Source organism: Telopea speciosissima, chromosome 3, assembly GCF_018873765.1.
Source record: "Telopea speciosissima isolate NSW1024214 ecotype Mountain lineage chromosome 3, Tspe_v1, whole genome shotgun sequence".
Lineage (NCBI taxonomy): Eukaryota > Viridiplantae > Streptophyta > Magnoliopsida > Proteales > Proteaceae > Telopea > Telopea speciosissima.
The window spans coordinates 13581785-13591206 of NC_057918.1; positions in this window are offsets into that span (position 1 = coordinate 13581785).

Genomic DNA, 9422 nt, shown 5'->3' on the forward strand with positions numbered 1-9422 from the left:
TTTATGGAGTGGGTAGCTTAGATATTATGGGTAGTTTCCATGTTATTAGGATTAAGTTCATTGAAAGAAGTGTGAAAGGAAAATGGGTAGTTGTAGGTTTGGTAGTTGCTGAGTAGTGTGAACGTGTGCGTGAGATAGCTACTCCTGTAGATCTATTTAAGAAGTGAAATTTAATTGGAGGGGGAAGAAGATAAGTTTGATTCCCTATAATTTCTCTCTTGAGAAACAAGGCAAGACTTCCTCAGTAAAGCCAACCCCTTTTCCCCGTACAATTTCTCTCCCATTCATTATCTTAATCCATCTATCCTCAGATATGTATCATACCAATCTAACAACTAGGTTGCATCCAAACCACCTCCCACCCCCAAAGCTAGGGCAGTGAAGTCAAACCACTCCCAAAGCTAAGGATCCTTTCACCTCTGATCATGAGTTTGGGATGTTCTTCAAATATATGTCAAGTAGATACTATATAGTCCCTATATTCCACAATAACCATCCCTTTGAAAAAGCCCAACATTTAAGGAGGGGTTAAAGAATTAAAAAACACCTGATTTTTTAAAATTTGGCCTTACATTACTTATCTAAACTCTCTTCAAGTTGGGTAATAAATAAATATGCTAATCAATGCAAGAGGGAAAATAATAAACCTCATAAAAAATATCCCTTATCAATTTTTGAGATGGACAAAGAATTTGGAACAGGAAAAAATGGAAAGGACTGTCTTCGCAGCACGGAGGAAGTGACTGTCTACTCATTCCTGGATTTTGGGGAGGTTTTTATGCTGGCAGTTCATGTCCAGGATTAAAGGAAATAGTCAAGTACCACTGTTAATGGCTTTGATGGGGAACCAAAGGGTGACAACTCCAGGCTGAACCAGCGAGGACCCACCACAGACTTTCTTGTTGACATAGTTTAGCGTCTTATCATGAGGACGTGGATTTAATAGATGATGTCGCAACAATGTGATTTATGTATAGATGGATTTTAGCTTTCAACTATCAGACAAATTTTATTCCCAAAGAAACCTGACCAGACAGAGAAATTGAGAAATAAGGAAATGGTCAGAGAGGACTCGGTGATAATCTGAGTTCCTGCAAGGAGAGTCACTTCTCTGTTGATATAGTTCCGTAACTGTCGATTTACTCATCAATTGTTGTTGTTGATTTTCCTTTCTCCCCCACCCCCTCTCCTCTCTTAATCCTCACTAGGCATAGAAATTAGAAAAACAAAGGAAATAGTCATAGAGGGCTGACGACAAATCTCGAGATTGCTGCAAGAATTACTTCTACTGTTAAGAGATGGGCAAAGCTCCAAAATTCTATCATTTATTCATCAAAGATAATCTTTCTTATAGAAATTAGAAAATAAAGGAAATGGTTAGAAGACTCAATATAAATCTGATTACTGCAAGTCACTTCTCTGTTGAGATAAGCCAAAAGCTCCATAATTTTTCATTTTAGTCATCAAGTGTCATATTAACAATTGTTCTTCTTTCTTTTTCTTTGGGGGTGGGGGTGGCAGCCGTTGGGGGAGTAGGGCAGATGGTTACTCTTCTGGAGACTTGACAGTAGTTTTCAAAAAGAAGAAGAAGCTACTTAAAATTGTACCGATAGATTATAAATCAAAACAAAAGGGACAATAAAAATGAACATTTCAATGACACACCTATAACCACAAATCCTAATTCAAAAGCAGCAAGGAGGCAACAAATCCATTGTCCGTAAATGATAAAGAAAAGCCAACGCAGAGAAAACTAAAAATACTGCACATGAAAGAAATGTTCACTTGCCTCAAATGGCTACAAACCTCGTAATCTCCGTCTATTCTGGAAAGAATCACCTGCGACGTAAGAAACTGTTTCAAAACCCACCATGGATAACATACAGGGGTTTGATAAAATATTGCACAGAAATGCCGATTCAAGAACAAAAAGAGAATTAAAATTTCTTCCAAGCAACAAAGTATCAAGGGGAGAAAGAGAGGATTGAAAAAAACCAATATGGAAGAAAACGGTACAAGAGAGGAGAGAGAAATTCTATATACCTTTCGTAGGCTCTACACTGTAACTGGAGTAAGTAAGAACTCCAAATCCTGCTCTGCTCGATCATGTATAGAAAAACCTCGCGGTCTCAGAATGAAAATTTTTGAATACTATTAAAGCTGTTTCTATACTGGCGCTCAAATAAATGACCTCTTTGTAACCATCAGAATCGAATCTATTAATATAAAATACATTTATGGATTTTCAATTTCTGATAGGCATGAAACTGTCCTTCACAAATCTGATGGTTGAGATTAATGGAAGTGCCTACAACACATGGGTTGATGATCATGACATGAGATTTGATACCTATAATCACTAAAAGGGATGTAAGTTTGGCCCCGGCGATCCGAGTCCAAAAGGCTTGGACTGGATTTTTCAATCTTGAGGACGTTAGGGTTTAAATTTTGTGTCCCTGTCGTGGTTGAGCCCTCAGTAAGCCCAAATACCCAACCGACCCCTAGTGTGAGGTTACGCTTTTCAATTTTATTTTACATTTTATAATTTTATTTAATATCTAATTATCTATTAGTTTAACAAAAAAAAAAAAAAAAAAGGAGATAATTATCTATTCAATGAAAAAAATATTTACAATTTTAAGATGGGACTAAAAGTTTTTTAACCTAAAAAAAGTCTAATAGTCAATTGAGTATGAAATAAACCAATACACAGTCACATAAAGCATGGTAAGTCCAAGCCCTAACAAAAAATCAGGGTGGGTTAGGGCCCCTCACCAAGCCCGGGTAGGCCCGATCAGTCAATCGAATCAGGGTCGAGGTCCGGCCCGAATGAGCTCCTAATACAAAGTCATACCTGGTTGAGATATCTCACCTGACGAAACTTGGGTCGGGTTTGGGTTGAGCTAAGAGGACTTAGGCCCTGTTTCACCCCTATAGTCAGGTATAGACAAGAACTCAATTATAAGTGGTTCGACAACCTTTTCTGTTTATTATGGAATCACCATCAAACCACACAAAAGGTCAAAAGGGAGTTTTACTTGATGCACACCTAACTTGGGGTGTTCCAATGCTGGCACCTAACCTTATGGTTTCTTAGGCTCACAACAAAACCTTACAACCTCCTTTATAAAAGGGAATGTTGAGTTTCTCTACTCAACAAATTACAACCTCAAGTTAGAGGCATATATATTAATTAGAAGCACATTACATATCCCTATTTATAGGAAGACAAACAACTTAAGCACAATACGCAAACCTCTTTAAGGTAGATATACAAGACTATACTCAGAACAAATCATTTACCCTTTCAATGCTAATATTCCATTGAAGCTCACATGGTTTGGTTCTTCTCTTCAAATTCCCTTGAATAGCTTCTCAAGTTAAGTTTATGGGTGTGCTTGAAATTCTCCTAGCTTGACCCTCGCTGTCTTATACAAATATTATCCCAAAGGATGTCCCAATCAGTTCCCAAATACATGTTAAAAAATCTAGTTAAGGGTCTTGTAGACTAGCCTAGTAGAAAATGACTGCATTCGATCCTAGGTTTGTTCGAGTAACTAGTGAATTGATGCTTTCAACGGTCAACTAAGATTCGCTGAATTATGGTTATTATTCTATCTAGGTTACAAAATGAGGTGTTTATATTAATTCTCCTAGCTAGAAGAGTAATCAAAATTGCACAAATTTGAAGAACTAAACTAAATAAGGATTAATTTTCCGTCACCCTTCACCAACAGTACAAGGGTGATTTTGAAGCGTGATTCGAATTCCCAATATATTAATTCCACCTCTTTATTGTTCATGATCCGAATTACCCTATAGAATCAAATCAAAGGATAATGGGGTAGATGAAAATATTCTTTCTTCACCATAAGTGGAGAGAAATTGACTCAATAATAAATAGTAAAAGTCAAACAAGGAAAGACATCCAGTTTTGATTGTGTGTACACATCAATTTTCCTTACATTTTGTTTTCTTACAAACCATGTTCAGCCAAATGGGGACTGGACCAGACGCCACTTTGTATGGTCCATATTTGTTTGGAGTCTGGACTCTGGACCGGACCACTAAAGGCTAAGGCCTAAGGGGGACCTGTCAAACCTAATCTGTCACTATCCCTGAAATTGGCCTATGCGGCGATAATGTTTGAGCCGAAATAGAAGTTCAACGCAACACCAGGTCAGGACTCAGGACTCAGGAATTAAAGATGGGTTAATTTGGGAATTATGGATTGGGCCGCGCTATGAGGCCCAGTTCGATATAATTCAAATTTCACTGATTAAACGATTTAAATATCGGGATTGGATAAGGTGTATCAACGAAACTGTCTTGCGATTAAACAACACAAATCTGGCCACCCGATACAGTCCGATTCGATCTCACTGATATCTGTCTTGGAATTGACTTTTGTCCAATCGTTTCTCTGATAACAAGTTCAAAAATCCTTGAATTTTAGATTTGAGGAGGGGAGGCTTGGGCCAAGCTTTCCAATGATAAGAACCGTTGTCGGGCTTAGATCAAAACCTCATTAATGGGGGCCCATTAATCAGTTTCAAGCCCATGTATCAGGTTACTGTATTACCCAAGCCCATGCTTTCAAGTGGGCCCTGAGATATCTTGTAGGCAGGAGCCCATCAAGAACCAGACTAAACAAAATAACCTTGATGCTGCCATGGACTCACACCCTGCTTTGGCAACAATAGAGATCGAAGATATTTCGACTGCCTAGTTTACTCTTGTGCTTGAGATATCGGTCTCTATGATATCGATCCGAAACTTATTCAGACCGGCCATTATCGACCTGGATCAGTCAATTTTACCCATATTTTATTAAAAGTTGATTTTTTTACAATTTTACCCTTGATCCGATACCGATCATGATCAAGATCAGCAATTATACGGTATCGACTCAAAGACACCGATACGATCCGAACGTCCGTACCTATACGATACCTCAATGTCATGGTTGCTACTACCTTGAAGTGTGAATGACCTAACATTTCCATCTATTATTCTCTCCTCTTAATGGTCATGTCACTATATGCAGTCACTATCATATTCATTGTCTCGTCGTCCTTGTTGTTAAATTTGTAGTTTATGAATGTGAAGTAACAGTGACACAGTGGTGGATTATACATTGACTTTTTCAAAAAAAAATTATATATTAAACTTAATTAATTAAGTAATTAATTATTTCATGTCATCCTTATGTATTAAAATAATTAATTATGCACTGTATAAAAAACAAAATTAAGGGGCCAGGGTGACATTATTTGGGATATCTTTAGGTCTCACCAAACATATCATATAGCACATGGGAGGAGTCCATTTTATGCCACTTATCCTACCCATCCCATCAATATCGGACACACACGAAGATATCCTAACCATGCAGTACCAAATTAATACCCTCTTTGATCATATGTCAAAATTTAATTAAAATCTAAGTTTTATATAATTACCCATCAAATTAATTAAGGGCCAAAGGCAAGCCCCAAAGTAAGTGTGGAAGTGGTTCCCTCTACTTAATCTCTAATTACTTACCACAAAAAAGATAAAAGAGGAAAAACCTAAAAAGTCCCCCCTTCACCTTTAATAACAACCTCTTATAACTTTTAATTCACTTTTTTTTTTTGGGTGTGAAATATGCGACGCCTTTTCAAACATGTTGGCACACCTTATACCAATCAGAACTTATCTCTTTGTGGGCGAAAGCTATCGACATTTGACACATGTGGTCTATTTTTAATTAGCTATATATAAAAGCAACATAGTGTAATTAATATATTTTTAAGAATCTCTTGGCGACTTTAATCCCAAATTCCACAAAGGTAATAAACAGAATCATTTACAAAATATTTGCCTCATTGCATGGTTGTGTTTATATAAATTAGGGTGAGATTGTGAGCAGTCCTTTTTGGGGTTCTAAAATGTGTATTTTTGTGTATGTGTTATCCAGTGCAAATGGTTCCAAAGGTCACTTTCATGGGGGACATAAAATGTTTGGATCAAGGATATCATGCTATTACCCACTAACCATAATAATGATGCTAATAACATGAATTACTAGATAATAACATTCATGCATTCTTTTCTAATACTATTTACCGCATGCTCGCTGGTTGATTCAACCGCTTGATCTTGATCGATCACACAGTATATAAAATTAAATTAGTTTGGTCAAATTTCATAACCAAGATTCAAATATAATTTGGTTTATTATAACCATAAGAGAGTATAATTTTGATATTATAGATATAATCCATATCCCTATATAATCCATACCCCTAATTAAGATGGTCTCATGTCACATCTAGCCCTAAGAATATAGTGTCAAAAATACATATATGTTCCTATCACAATATACCCAAAAAAAAAAAAAAAAAAAATTCTTATCATAACATAACTTGATGACAAATATATATATATATATATATATATATATATATATATATACATGAATGCATGTATAAAATTGGTGGTAATGGAGGGGCAAGACAAACCATAAATAAGGGGAATTCTGAGAGAGAGAAAGGGGACCCATATTTATGTGTCTTGATTGTGTAGTTTGATTCGGCTACATTGGTTTCTGTGCAAATCTTTACCTATATGTATGTACATACAAAACATTGAAAGGAAGCGTGACCCTTGTGTCCAGTCACAGGGGCGCAAACGACTGCCCCACCCTGAAAAGACTTAGACCCAGTAAATGTGACTTGCAAATTGGGGCCCTCTCTAATCAGCAATTGAGAGGTTGTAGAAGGCCCACACTGTATACCGACGAGGAAACCATGAAAACAGATGGACCGCATAGCAGAGCACATTTTATCATATATATGGTGGAGATAATGGGTGATAAAGAGATAGATAAGAACGTTATTTTGGTTTATAATTAAAATTAAAATTTATAATATAATATAATAGATCAACATTGCTGGATTCAAAATAAGCCAATCCCAATGACTTAATTTGGAGTTTTCTACTTGGCCCTTTGGCCATTATCTTATCTGCTAATCTGCCTTTTCTTAATTAAGTTGTAGGTATTAATATAAAATTGTGTTTGGATTATGAGGAAATCCAAAATTTTGTCCTTTGCTCCTAATTGGGTCCCCAATAAGGAGACTCAACCCTGCTGTAATCCTTTTTATTAAGCCTTTGTAACAGACCCACAAAAAGCCAAACAGTTTAGAATTCTCCTTTAATTCGTTTTCTTTCTTATTCCACCATGGAAGAATTTTAGGAGAAAACTATAAGAAAGAGAAGATTTTACTGGACGCTTGGATGTCAAGAAAATAAAAGAAAAAAATAAAATACATTGAACAATCTTTGCACATGGATTTAACGCTTTCTATTTTGTTTCATTATTCGATTTATATGCGATTTGTGGTGTTATTTTGAAAAACGGTTTATGTATTTGTACGTGTTTAATTTCTATTCACATTTAATTTACATGTTATTTGTTGTGCTAGTTCATATTTTATTTCACCTTTGTACCTTTTAATTTGATCATTTTAAATATAATTTGAGCACGTACAGGGAGTCAGGTTTAGAATAACTAAAGCTTATCATCTCAATATATATTGTGGATTCTCTTACTTTACATTCCAATAGCATAAAAACTACCATAGAAACACGTAAATCAACCTTTGCTTTTAAACAAAATAGTAACGAAATTGAGTTTATTCAAATAAGTTTTTATTATTATTATTGATTTAGAATCATTTATTTTTTTGCAAGTAAATCAAAATCAATTCGACAAGAATCTATTAAATCGAATCAAGTCATTTCTATATTCTAGTCTCGACTCGATTTTACTTCAATTGTATATAGTCACTAATTCATTTTGACACCCTTTACGTATACCTATTTTGTTAAAAAACATATAAGCCGTCGGGCTGCATAGTGCTGGTGCCTGTAAACATAGGAAGGGCAGAAATGACTATTTGCCCTTTATGAAATAAAAACTCCTACTGTGTGATTCCTACATGTGGGTCATGGATTAATTAAGCAGTAATATTTTTATCCGTACATTATGGAGAGATTATTAGAAAAGAAAGGCGATTAATTAAAATTAAGGGCCTACTTGAAATTGAAAAGCTAACATCTATATTTAAAGAGTGATGGTGATTGCAGAGTTTTAAGTTTTTGTTTTTTATTTTATTATTATTATTATTATTATTATTATTTTGGCGGAGAAAGTGAGATTTGATTTTAAATTGGAGCTAGCTTCTTGAAGAAGACACGGACAGTTTAACCACGTGGCATATAGATACATATAGTTTACAAGTCCGGATTCGGATCCTCCAGGATGTTATTGGGTCGGTCGGTGTATTAATAACCATATTTAATCCTTTATTTATTACTTATTAGTGCACCGAAGATCCTGCCCAAAATCCAAAGCCCGAACGAAAGCCATGAATTTTCATTTTCATTTCATGATTCATATCCACCGAAAGCCCGAAAAGTGTTCATTGTACGATTCTGTCAGTTCCACGGGGCTTCAAACGTCCAAAATTAGCTCAGGCGGGAGGTGAAGTGGGGCCCATTAAAGTAGATGAGTTATGGGGTCCTCTTCCAAATCCATCGATGGACTATCTATGAGATGAGAGAAAGCTATTCCTAGATGTTTAATATAATACTTAAATGATTAATTAGAGTCAGGGGGAAGTTAATTAAATTTAAACTAAATGGTCTTCGTGTGGTGTAATCGGTGATTGCTGAATCGTATCCTACTTTACAGTATTTTAGTGCCCTTGTAATTTTAAGAATTATTTATTTTATTAATAAGAAAGTTTCTAAAAGAATAATTACATTAATGTAAGACATATTACATGTCATGCAGTCTCACTACTTACACGTAAACTTGTTCGGTTTTATCTCATGAGATTCTCTTAGTATTATTCCGATTGGTTGCTGCACATGGGGGATGGGACACCATGACTGATTGGCTAGTGGTTGGTTACAAAACCAGATAACGGTTGACCGTTAAGTGAGAAGAATTAGAAAAACTCCGTGAAGTGCTTCAACTAGTAGTAGTAGTAATAGTAGCAGGAGGATAATATGATACAACCACGGCTGTACCGTAGCTCAACTCCCCCACACGATCTTCTGGACTTTTGTTTTTAGCTTCTTTTTTTTGGGAATATTTAGTTCGTGATATTGTGGAAAATGACGTAATTGCGTGAAATCCAAGTTATTGAATATGGTACATACATTGCATATATGTATTTATTTGTAGATACATAAAGCAGAATCGGACCTCATCAGTACTACTGCTCCCCCACTTCACTTCCTCCACACGCACAGCATCACTCACGGTGAACTGCACTCTCTCTCTCTCTCTCTCTCTCTCAACTGAACTGAAGTCTCAAGATTCAACTCAAGGAGAGAAAGCGACCTTCAAAGTTTTCCAAACCACTCTT